This window comes from Apodemus sylvaticus, chromosome 12, assembly GCF_947179515.1.
Source record: "Apodemus sylvaticus chromosome 12, mApoSyl1.1, whole genome shotgun sequence".
NCBI classification, from domain to species: domain Eukaryota; kingdom Metazoa; phylum Chordata; class Mammalia; order Rodentia; family Muridae; genus Apodemus; species Apodemus sylvaticus.
The window spans coordinates 2,484,176-2,496,184 of record NC_067483.1 but is presented as its reverse complement, the minus strand read 5'-3'; the positions used below and the strand labels follow the sequence as shown (position 1 = coordinate 2,496,184).

The window sequence follows — 12,009 nt, the reverse complement described above, 5'->3', positions numbered from 1 at the left end:
GTATAGTAGTCTGGGCTGACTATTCAGTGTAGTTCTCTTAGGGTCTGTATGCCATCTGCCCAGGATCCACCATGTAGATTTCTAGATGTAAAGTTAATGTCTTCAGCTTGAGAATCCAGTGCTTAACTGAATAATGTCCCTGTAATTTGCATTTTTATATATTTTTCCTTTTAGCAAGGTAAACTCAGAGGCATGCTTTCTTTGTTGTTTTTGCTTTGTTGTATTTTGTTATTTCTCCCTGATGATGTAATAATTACATACTATTAAAATAGATCTTAGAAAAAGAAAACCAAGTGAGGTAACCCAGTCTCAAAAGATCAATCATGGTATGCACTCACTGATAAGTGGATATTAGCCTAGAAACTTTGAATACCCAGGACATAATCCACTAATTAAAGGATGTCCAAAAAGAATGGAGGAGTGGCCCCTGCTTCTGGAAAGACTCAGTGCAAGAGTATAGGGGAATTCCAGAACAGGGAAGGGGTGGATGGAAGAACAGGGGTATGGAAGAGGGCTAATGGGACTTGCAGGGAGTGGGGACCCAGAAAAGGGCAAATCATTTGAAATGTAAATAAAAAATATATCAATAAAAAAAAGAAAACCTTAGTAAATGTTTGTCAAATTACTCAATATTTTAGTTATAATTAAGTAATAATATTTCATTCCTTCTTTGTTGGAACAGTTTTATAACAAGAGAAAGCAAAATTAGTCTCCTAAGTCCAAAATTTACAGCTCAAGTGTAGATCCTTTCATTGGATATGCAATTGGTTTGTGATTTAACAGAAAAATATATTGTTTGTGGTTCTCAGTTTCCACATTTTCTGATATCTCCACTACTTTATAATGATGTAGAAATAAAAGTGGCTTATCTGGAAGGAAAAAATAAATCTAAGTCCTCAACTTTTCAACATATTTAAATAGGAATATATGTAGATATTTTTGTTTTGTTTTCTTCCTTTTTCTTTCTTTGTATACAGTTAAAATCAAGTGATCAGTCAGCTGTCAAGCCTTGAGTATGACTTATCTAGCCAAGGGTTTAGGAAGAAGGCAATTCATCTGATGTTTTTGTTTGTTTGTTTTTGTTTTTGTTTTGTTGTAGCTACTCATGCCTGTAATTTACATTTGTATTTTTTATGATTTCTTAGTGGATATTCTCTTTATTTACATTGCAAATGCTATCCCCTTTCCCAGGTGCCCCCTTCCTGGAAATCTCTTATCCCATCTTCCCTTTCCCTTCTATGAGGGTGTTTCTCCAGCCACCCCTCTCCCACCTCTCTACCCTCAATTCCCCTAATCTGGGACATCTACCAAGGCTTCATAGGACAAAGGACCTCTATTCCCATTGATGTCTAACAAGGCAATCCTCTGCTACTGATGCAGCTAGAAGCACGTGTATTTCTTGGTTGATGGCTTAGTCCCTGGAAGCTCTGGGGACTATGCTTGGTTGATATTGTTGCTCTTTCTATGAGGTTGCAAACCCATTCTTTTCTTTCAGTCTATTCTCTAAGTCTTCATTGTTGACCCCAAAATCATCTGAAGCCTTTGAAGGAGACTGAGGTGCTTGAGATGAAGGAGATGTTTGGGTCATTAAGGAATGGTCTTAAAAGAAGTAATAGTTAGCAGACATACATGGGGAACTCTAAGAAGGAAGATAGTACTAAAGTATGTGTGAAATTTAGGGCAGATGTGGCTGGGGGTTGAAGGTGGAGTTTTCCAGGGCTTCTTAAGAATTAGGATACCCAAATAATTGTTTTTTTTTTAAAAAAAACCCTCCCCCCATTTTCCTCATGGTCATTGAACTTCTAAATGTATCCTCTATGTATGTTTGCCACAAAATTTCAGAGATTTAGCTGTGTGGACAATTCAGAGGATATGTATATGTAGGTAGAATCTTTAAGAAAATTAAGGATGTCCCTGTACAACAAAATCTTTCCTGTGTAAAAGTCCCACATACTAGCAAGCATAAGCAGAAATTTGCAATGGCTTTAGAATAGTTGCTTGCTTTGGTTTGAGGCATTCCCTCTTGTGGCCTAGGCTGTCCTCTGAAATGTTATGTAACCAAGTACAATGTTAAACTTCAAATCCTCTTGTCTTCATACCCCTAATGCTGGGATTGCAAGTCTTTAGCAGTCTACCTAGTTTGTGTATATGGTTCTGGGAATCCAATTCAGAGCTTCTTCCATGCTAGAAAAGCACTCAGTGCCAATTGTACTATATGCCCAGCCTTAACAGTAGAATCTTAAATCAATAATATTTTTATTTTAGGTATCTACCATATTTCAAGCCAAGAAGAGTTATCAATTGCCACAGGAAGCTATGATTACCTTCAGCAAGATTCTATCCAGGGCCTTCATATCTGTGTTGGTTCTTGTTTGGGGTCTACTATCATTTTATAATTAGTAACTATAAGCTACTGTACTATTCACAATCATTAAAGACCACAGAAAGTTAATAAAGTCAGGACTCAAAGCTAATTATTCTTCCCCCTCCCCTATATCTCAGTAAATCATAATTTCAGAATGCTTTACCTGAATCACTGGGTTATGGTCTTCACAGTCTTATTTCCCCTTAAGTTTATGAACTTGAAAGTTCATGACTTCTCTTAGAACATGAGTTCATTTTGTTCTGAGGAAAAAATTAATAGGGACAAGGTCAGGATCACTTTTATATATGCTTATATTCTATTTCACGTTATTTTACACATTCTTTAATATCTATCAAAAGGAACACAGGTTTGGCTAATTTTGACACTTACTGTGTTAATTTGTTGGAATAATTCCCAAGGATTACCATTCAATCAACATATATATGGAGGTCTGTGATGTGTGGTGTGTGTGTGTGTGTGTGTGTGTGTGTGTGTGTTTAGTGTGTAGTGTGTGTATGTGTGTTGCTGCTATTGCTGTTTAAAAACTGATTTAATTAAAAAAAAAAGAGATTAATGTTAGGTGAACAGGAAGAGACCCAGAAGAAAAGACACACAGATCACGAAAGAGAATATGAAGCTTTGTTTCCAGTTTTGATTTCACTGTAATCTTTTTCTGTTTTATAAAGGATAGGTGAATTCATGTTTTTGTATGTAAGTACACCATCTTGACATTCAAATAGTATCTAAATTTTGTTATCCCTCTGAGGTAGTGATTCTGCAATTTCAGGTTTATTTTAAATTCCACCAATCGTTAGTACAAGAGCATGCAAAAATGACTAGTCACTAAAAACGCAACGTGGCACTGACCAACTTAAAGTTACTTTTTAAAAACTTTTTTAAGGAATGGATTTTATAAACTCAAGTTTTTATCTTACTCTACTTAATTTAAATTATTAATTTTATTAATCAAATGCATTATTACTAATGCTATTCTTAAGCTATAAATTTTGGAATGCTGTACATAAAAATAAAGTATGGCTTTTAATATTTTAAACCTGATCCAAATAAATCAGCTGTGACATTGTCTAATCTGCTAACAGTTTGAGTTATATCCCTGATTCTCAATGGTTTCACTCATTGGTTTTTAGCTATGTTATTTTAATAAAAATATTTTTTGGTGTACTCACACATATGTGTATGTAAGTATGTATTTAACACATATAGAAACTTGAAAAACATAACAGAGAAAGAGATAATGCAATCCATAAAGTATGGAAAAAACAGGGGTTGGTTGGGTAGGGAGGAGAACCTTTATATGTCTACACACACACACACACCACCACCACCACCACCACAACCACTGTGAGCATCTCAATAGCTTTTCACCTTGTACTCCTTATTCATGAAACATCTTGTCTTTCAGATGGGGCCCCATTCACCTGGTGGATTGGGAGGTCTGATGAAAGGCACCCTTACTGGGGAGGTTCTGTTCTTAGAGTCCAGGAATGTGGATGTGGCCTAGAGGATATCTGCCTAGACAATCAACATTTTTGTAACTGTGATGGTGACACAGATGAATGATAAGAAGAACTTCAGTTTTCTATATTGGTATGAAATGTTAGCTGATATGCAGAATAGCTACTAAAAGAGAAGCATGCAGATACTAAATTCAAAGGGAATTAGGAGTACATAGTAAAAAGAAAGAAAAAATTAAAAAATCTAAAAAATTTTAAAAGGCCTGGGTGTCTGAGAGATGGTTCAGCACTTAGCAATGGATGCTTTTTTATAGGACCTAGATTTGCTACTCAGCCCCTATATATTGGCTAAAATCTTCCTTAAGTACAATAGATCTAATGCCCTCTAATAGACTCTGTGTGTATATGGTTCATTTACATAAGAGAAAAACACTCATATAATACAAAATTCAAAAATGTGAAAACTCTGCTGTTCTGTGTTGAGGAGTAATACTGAAGTTAGTACCATAACTTCCTTATATTCTGAAATTTCTGTTCTAAGCAAAAAAATGTAATGTAATATGCATTTACCATTTAGTCAGTTTTTTTTATTCTGTCCACATCCCTCATGTGTGTGTATGTGTGTGTGTGTGTGTGTGTGTGTGTGTGTGTGTGTGTGTGTGTGTGTAGATGCTCTTGTGTTTGTTAGTGTCCATGATGTGTTTGTGCATGTCTGTGGAAGCCAGAAGACAACTTTCCTTGTCACTCAACAGGTTTTACCTGCCTTGATTTATTTGAGACATGATCTCTCTGTGGCCCAGAAGAAGTAGGCATGGTTGGTTTGCCTGTCTTTGCCTCCCAAGTGCTGGTATTTTAAGCCTTTATAATTGCATCTAGCCATTTATTGTGGGTTCTGAGGATGAGGTCAGGTCCTGCCTGTTTAAGGCAAGTACTATTCTAACAAGCCCTCGCTCTAGATTCAGAGTTAGGTTTCGAAACACACTTGCTGTGGAAGAGACAGGAAAGATGGGAGTGTAATTATGTTAATAGTTTCCTTCTTGTTCACTCACTGGTGTTTAGTTCCTTTAATCACAATTTAGTCACTCTAACACCAAATTAATTTTTCTATTCTACCTACTGATTTTCAGTTACAGATCATATAACTCTCACAATCTTGATCTTCTATGAAAACACATGTTTGGAGGTTTAAAAGTACCAATTACAGAAAGTTAAATGAATGTTTTCAATATTATATACATATGTTAAATTGGAAGACCCAAACTCAAACTTAAGTTTATGGACACCTTCTCTCGAACTCTCCTAAATCATCTCAGTTCTGTGAGGTGATGTCTAATTTCTATGTCTATTAGGTCTATATATCTCCAACCTCCTGGAACGATTTTCTGTTTTCACTCTATTAGTCATGAAAATGTACAAACAACATGTCCAGTCAGCTTTCAGGTAGGGCTGGATTTTAGGCAACCAGATATTTTAGCTTTTGCAGTTTTTTTCTCTCTTCTCTTCAAATACTTTTCACTTATAACTGAGAATCCCTGTCAGTCCTCTCTCAGACAAAGTACAATTTCTTTTGGGTACAGTATTTTCTTTCATTTTTCAAATTGTTACTTGAAGCAATCAGTTCAAAGAAACATAAATTCTAGTCAAAACCTTATTTTAGATCAGGAACCTAGAGTTGGGGAGATGGGTTTATCAGTAAACACTTGCCTCTCAAACATGAAGACCTGAATTAAATCCTCAGAATCCATATAAATAAATTATTTAAACATCTGGGAGTCCTGGTCTTGAATTCTCAGCACTAGTGAGCTGGAATCAGGTGGGTCATCGGAGCTTGTTGGAAAGTTCCAGATGGGTGATCATATAAAACACCAATTTTCAACCCATGGGTCGAGACCCCTTTGCAGTTTGAATGGCACACTCACAGGGTTTGTATATGAGCATCTGAAAACACAGATATTTATATTACAATTTGTAATAGTAGCAAAATTACAGTTATGAAGTTGCAGTGAAAATAATTTGCTTGTTGGGTTCCATCAAAACATGAGAAACTGTATTAAATGACCATAACATTAGGGCAGTTGTGAACTACTGCTCTAAGAAAAAATTCAAGCAAAGATGAACAATACTTGGTGGTGTGCATCCATGTTAATGTTATGGAATCTATTCCTTATATACATGTGCAAATGTACATATGCTCCTGTATACACACACACACACACACACACACACACTTGCAAAAGAAGAAAAAGATGAAGAAGAAGAAGAAGAAGAAGAAGATAATGATGAAGAAGAAGAAGAAGAAGAAGAAGAAGAAGAAGAAGAAGAAGAAGAAGAAGAAGAAGAAGAAGAAGAAGAAGAAGAAGAAGAAGAAGAAGAAGAATCTGTGTTCACTACCATAAGTGGCCCATGAGTTCTGAACATGACAAAGTACAAAGAAAAAATTCTTTAGATTCCTCTGTCACCCCAAACTCTTCATGAGGAAAAAGTCATGTGGAGAATACCATATATTGAATGTCAACTGCTTTCTTTTTGGTCTCCACCTTTACTTCGAAGTGAATATTATTGTAGCATTAGAGAGACCTAACAACTATCTATTTTGTGTCCTGAATGAAGAACAATTCTCTGAACTACATGATGCTCAATCTATTTAGTCCTGGTAGATGTTTGAGGGAAGTTTTAGGGAGGCAAGTTCAGAATATCTTTGGAGAGGAATATATTAGCTTCTTTTTTCATACAGAAAAAAAAAAGGAAATTCAGAAAAGTCTATTTGTCACAAAGTAAAAGGTGCAATCTATCCTGGAGGGGAAGGCATAGTAGCAGGAGCTTGAGACAGCAGGTCACATTGTATCCATAGGCAGCAAGCAGAACAAGATGAATACTGATATTCTGGTCTCTTTTTCCTTTTTATTCATTCTGGAACCCTAGCCCAGAATATGGTTCTGCTCACATTTTGTTTTGTTCTATTATGACAGACCTTGATGATCAACACTTATTGCCACATGTTCCAATGAGATTAAATAAGTTAGGAAAATGAGTGGGTATTATATAATTGGTGAAAGAGGCTGAGATGGAGATGAAGGGATATGCCTCAACTAACATTTTTAGAAGAACTCTTTTGTTTAAAATTAAGAAAATCTTATCTTAATAAATAAGTAGTTTGAGTTTGTGAATGAAGAACTTATGGGGAGAAGGGACATACTATTCTATAAAATTCATTTCTCAAGGGATTTTGTTAGAGTCAAATATACCTAGTAAAGAAGAAGAAATAAATAAGAAAATTAATATTGGCATCCTATATTGGCATATAGGATTTAATGTTTTTAGCAGTAAAAAGGCAGTAAGTGTTGCTGTTGCTGTTGCTGTTGTTGTTGTTGTTGTTGTTGTTGTTTGGATTTTGTAGTAAATTAGATACAACTGGAGATACATTTTTAATCATATGAAGCATATCATAGAAAAATTCACATTTTATCTCATTTAGGAATTTTCACTTATATATACATATACAAGACTGTGTGTGTGTGTGTGTGTGTGTGTGTGTGTGCGTGTGTGTGTATGTGTGTGTGTGTGTGTGTGTGTGTTTGGGTGTGTACGTATCTGTGTTTATGTGATGTTGCATGTATAAATGTGAGTATGGGTAGGAATATTAACGTGTTCTTAAGTGAAGAGCAAATGTTATTATGTATCTTCTATTTTCCTTTCTTCTCTCCATTCTTTCTTCCCCTAACTCAAGGGTCTTTTATTAAACCTGGAGACTGGCTAGCCAATGATATCCTCAGGTCCTGCTGATATCTAGAGTGCTAGGATTATAGACTAAAATATGTTCTTTTTAAAATGGGATTTCTGTTGATCTGAGCTCAAATCCTCATATGGTTTTGATAAACACTTTCACCTACTAAACCATCTATCCCCCCCCCCCCAGCCCAGAAGGAGGAACTTTCTGAAATAGTCTGGTAAACCACCATGGGTATACAGCAAAACCCATGAGACTGTATGGCACTGGAAAGTGTAAGGGAATATAGGGTATTTCAGGGCAGAGAAAGTGATCATTGAATAGGGAGGAAGCACAGATATGTGGCATGTTGAAGGTGTGGACACACTACAATGTGGGCTCCTGGTAACAGACCACAGTCTGAAGTACAAGTTTTCTCATCCCAATACAAGGTTCAACTAAAGTGAAGCTCCCTTCATGTAGAGCTCCTGCCTGGTTCTTAATATTGTTTCAAAGGAAGTGAGGAGTATTGAAGAGTTTTTAGTTCTAGTTATAGATTCTGGCCTTAGTGTGCACGTCCATAAGACAGGGCTCCTGTCACTTTATAACCTGAAAGGCAAAAATGTCAATCTTAACTTTAAAGAACAGTATACTTTTCAGGATTCTTTTTTCTTCCCTCTTTAATCCCTCCCTCCTTCTTCCCTCCCTTCCTTCTTCCACTCCCTTCTCTTTCTTTATTTTTCTTTTCATTATATGGAACCTGAGAACCTCCAGCTACTGTGTATAGCTAGATTTCACTCTGTACCTTAGAGAGATTATTTACAGGCTGACACTGTATTCATGAGTGACTGATGACTGGGTGGTTTGTTTTGGGCATATGTTTACCTCAATTCTTTGGTAGGTGGATTAAATCCAGTTCTGGTTTGACTAGTGTTGATTACACTATTTGCCAATTTCTCTAGGTTCTCAACATAAGAACTATTTACAATATATAGTTTTATTGTGAATTAATTATCTACATTCTTTCAAAAGAAGTTCTTGAGACTGGAGGGATAACAATAGTATTCACTATATAAGTGTGAAACCTTAGCTTGATGCACACCCAGTATCCAAGCAAAACATCAGATACAAAACCAATAATAATAATAATAATAATTCTAGCATAATGTTCAGTTATGAACTGGTAGGGAGAGGCATGTCCTGGAGCTCTGCCTGCAAGCCTTTTCAGAACGTATGATTTGCTAATTTTATCTTTTTGTAAAATAATTTACTTTTAGTTTGTTTGAAACCACCTAGTCTAGAGTCATAGCCGCTGCCCTAGGCTGGCCATTGAGGCCGTGCCTCATTGCCTTGTGGTCTGCCTCCGCAGCTGCCGTTTGCAGCACTCATGCGCCACCTCCAGCCACTTGAAAAACCATGGGGGCCACAGCACAAACGACCAGGCCCACTGAGGCCAGGGTGCTGCAGAAAGCCTGGGCTACCCAGGCCATAGAGTTTTGGGCTTTCTCTAAGCCCTGCTTTGTTCCTCCCACCAACAGGATGCTGGCCCCAGGCCCAGAGCAAGTTCAAGTAACTTTGTAGTGCTCCAGCTGCTTGCTCCAGCTGCTCGGGGCCACTTGCATGGGCTACCTGCCCGACCCACAGCCCTTGGAGTTCCAGGCTCCCTCCTGGCGCTCTGCCTCCCAAGTGCTGGGATTAAAGGGGCGCACACCACCATTGCCCGCTGCTGCACGCGGCTTTGTATCATCTTGTGGCCTGCTGGCTCAAGGCCCCAGCAAACAAAATTTTCATCAATTTTTATTTTTTAACATGAAAGAAACAGTCATCCACACAAAACATAGACAAATAAACGTACATGTAGACAGACAATTGGTGTGCCGAAGACATAAAAATTAAAGTGCGCCTGCAATGTAACCAAATCTATTTTCCTTTTTTGTTTCATGTTTCTAGAAATATTTTTGTTTCTTGTTTTTTACTCTTTATATTTTGTTTAATAATTTATGCCTTATTTCTCTTGCCTGATGCAGTTCTAGACTGTGGACAATTGCCTAACTAAATTACCTCTTCCATAGTTGTCTTCACATCCTAGCTGATCTCAGTGCAGGGCCTATATACTGAGTCAGTCTAGCCTATATCTTTATACACTTCTGCAGCAACATTCTTTAGAAATAAATGACATTATTGGCCCTAAATTAATACCCTGTTGCTTACCGTGCTTGATACATAAATTTTTTCCTTTTCTTTTTCCTTGGAGCTCCTAAATTCAGACAACATACTTCATTCTGCCTCTCCATTTCCAGTTATAATCCACGTTGGCACCATATGTAGAGTTCAGCTCACACATTCTAACTGCAGGTTTCCTGGAAGGAGAGATGGGTAAGGAACAGGTTGCAAGAGAAAACACATGGGGACACACAAAAACACATGGCTTCTGGTTCAAGTCTCCATCTTTAATCCTTCACTCCAAAGATACAAAGGCAGACCAAGCCCCTCCCCTGAAGACTGGAAACTGGTTCTTCTTGTTTTTCAGGAGGTGGGCAGTCAGGTTGCTGGCTGCTATTCTTGAGAGCAGTGGGTAGGTGGACTTCACAATTCCTCCCTTCTATTCTTGAGAGCAATGGGCAGGGGGAGGTCACACCAAAGTTCAAAGTGGTTGACTAGTTATCAGGGCAGTTACTTGGATTCTCATGTATGTCTATCTGGCAGCAACATCAGATCAGCCCTTTCTGTTGGATCAAAGTGTGTCTGCTGCTTGCTCTGAGGCCAATGTGCTTTTACTGATCAAAGAGGTAGTGAGTTAAGAGATGGCCTCATGATGATTTCCTTTCAGTCTGCTCTTGGATAACTCTTCTTTCTGTCTGTGGACAATTATGGTTTTGATTGTTGCTACTTTTCTGGTTCCGGTGAAACACTCATGTCTCTTTACCATGAAACTCCTTAACCTTTCCTGCCATATGATTCTCTGAATTGACCCTTAAGCATACACAGGCTAGAGGTAACTTTCTCATAACTTGTTTAGGCATATGATTGGCTTACAATGTTTTAAAAATACAATTGGCTTGTAGTTTATTCAGCTGGAGAAAATACAATGGTATTTTACACTCAAGATAATACAGAAAAATACAAAGAGAGAATAGGGGATAAAATTCATAATGAATGACTGAAATTGGAAAAATTCTAGATGTAATAGACTTATTTGATATTTGTAAAAATTATAAATATAAAAGAGGTTTTCTGGAAATGGATTCAATAATGTGTCTATGCTATCATCTCAAGTTCTAAGTATAAATAGCTTATCACTCACTTCTGCTCTAGGAAACATCTTTCTAATGTTTTTAGGAAACATAAATGAGGCTGACGAGGTAGATTTGTTTGGAAAATACATGGCAAATAAGCATGGAGACCTGAGTCTAGTCTCGAGAACTCAAATAAAGTGAGTCAGCCATCATGAATCACAATGATTTTTCCAATGATGAGTCAGTGAAGACAGGACAAGGCATGGGCAAGATGGAGAGCTCCAAGGAAATGGTGCTCTGTTCACATGTGCACACGTGTTCATGTACATCCATGCACAAAGTTGAACCCATATATTCGTTACACACACACACACACACACATACACAGTCAAGATGTAGAATTGAGGTTTCTCTAAAATTGTTATCTCTCAAGTACTATAAAAACTGTGCAAAACTTAGATAAATGAGGAAATTCCATACTATAGGGAGACCCTATCTTTGGAAATAATGTAGGGAGCTTCTGAGAAATAAAGCCCATGGTTTACTGTTATGTGTAGCTCACACTCAGAACTAAATCTTCAAAATGAGCTGTTTGTCTCCCATATTTTCATTGCCATTCTAAGTCCTGATCTGTCACAATTTAAATGATACATAAGGCTATTTTGTTAAATGGATAACTGTAAGGCTTATTTTAAATATATACTTTTATTATAATATATTCAAAGATTTCAGAATATACAAATAAAAAGGAGAAAATTTCACCTCACTAGTACTTTGAAACCTCATGTATATATCCCATGTGCAAAATCTGTTTAACTTTATTATTTGATAGTTTCTTGTATTTATATAATGATTTTCCATAATTTTCCATTCCTGTCTCGCATTGTCATCCTCTCCTGGTACAGCCAATCTCAGTAAGCCATTTTTACCTTCATGTCTCTATTTTATCAGTGGTCACTGATTTAATTATAGTTGCTTACCCAAGAATGAGTGGCCAAGAGGATACTGATTATACTGTGAACACTGAAGAAACTGGAAATCAGCCTTGTGTTGAGAGTGAAATGATGAGGTGCTCATCTGTAAATGGGACAGTGATTCTATCCTAGTCTCAGGAAACATCACAGAAGATGAATTAGGAATAATATAAGTTCCAAAGACTGCGAAATATGACTACAAAAAGATGTTGTCTGGACATGATATAGCCATTTTACTAATGAACTCACTGCA

At 36.9% G+C, this 12,009-nt stretch overlaps 1 pseudogene; it reads left to right on the top strand.

The window, feature by feature from the left end:
* LOC127697734 (contactin-associated protein like 5-1-like) overlaps nucleotides 1–12,009 on the top strand; it is a 508,343-nt pseudogene that overhangs the window by 457,830 nt on the left and 38,504 nt on the right.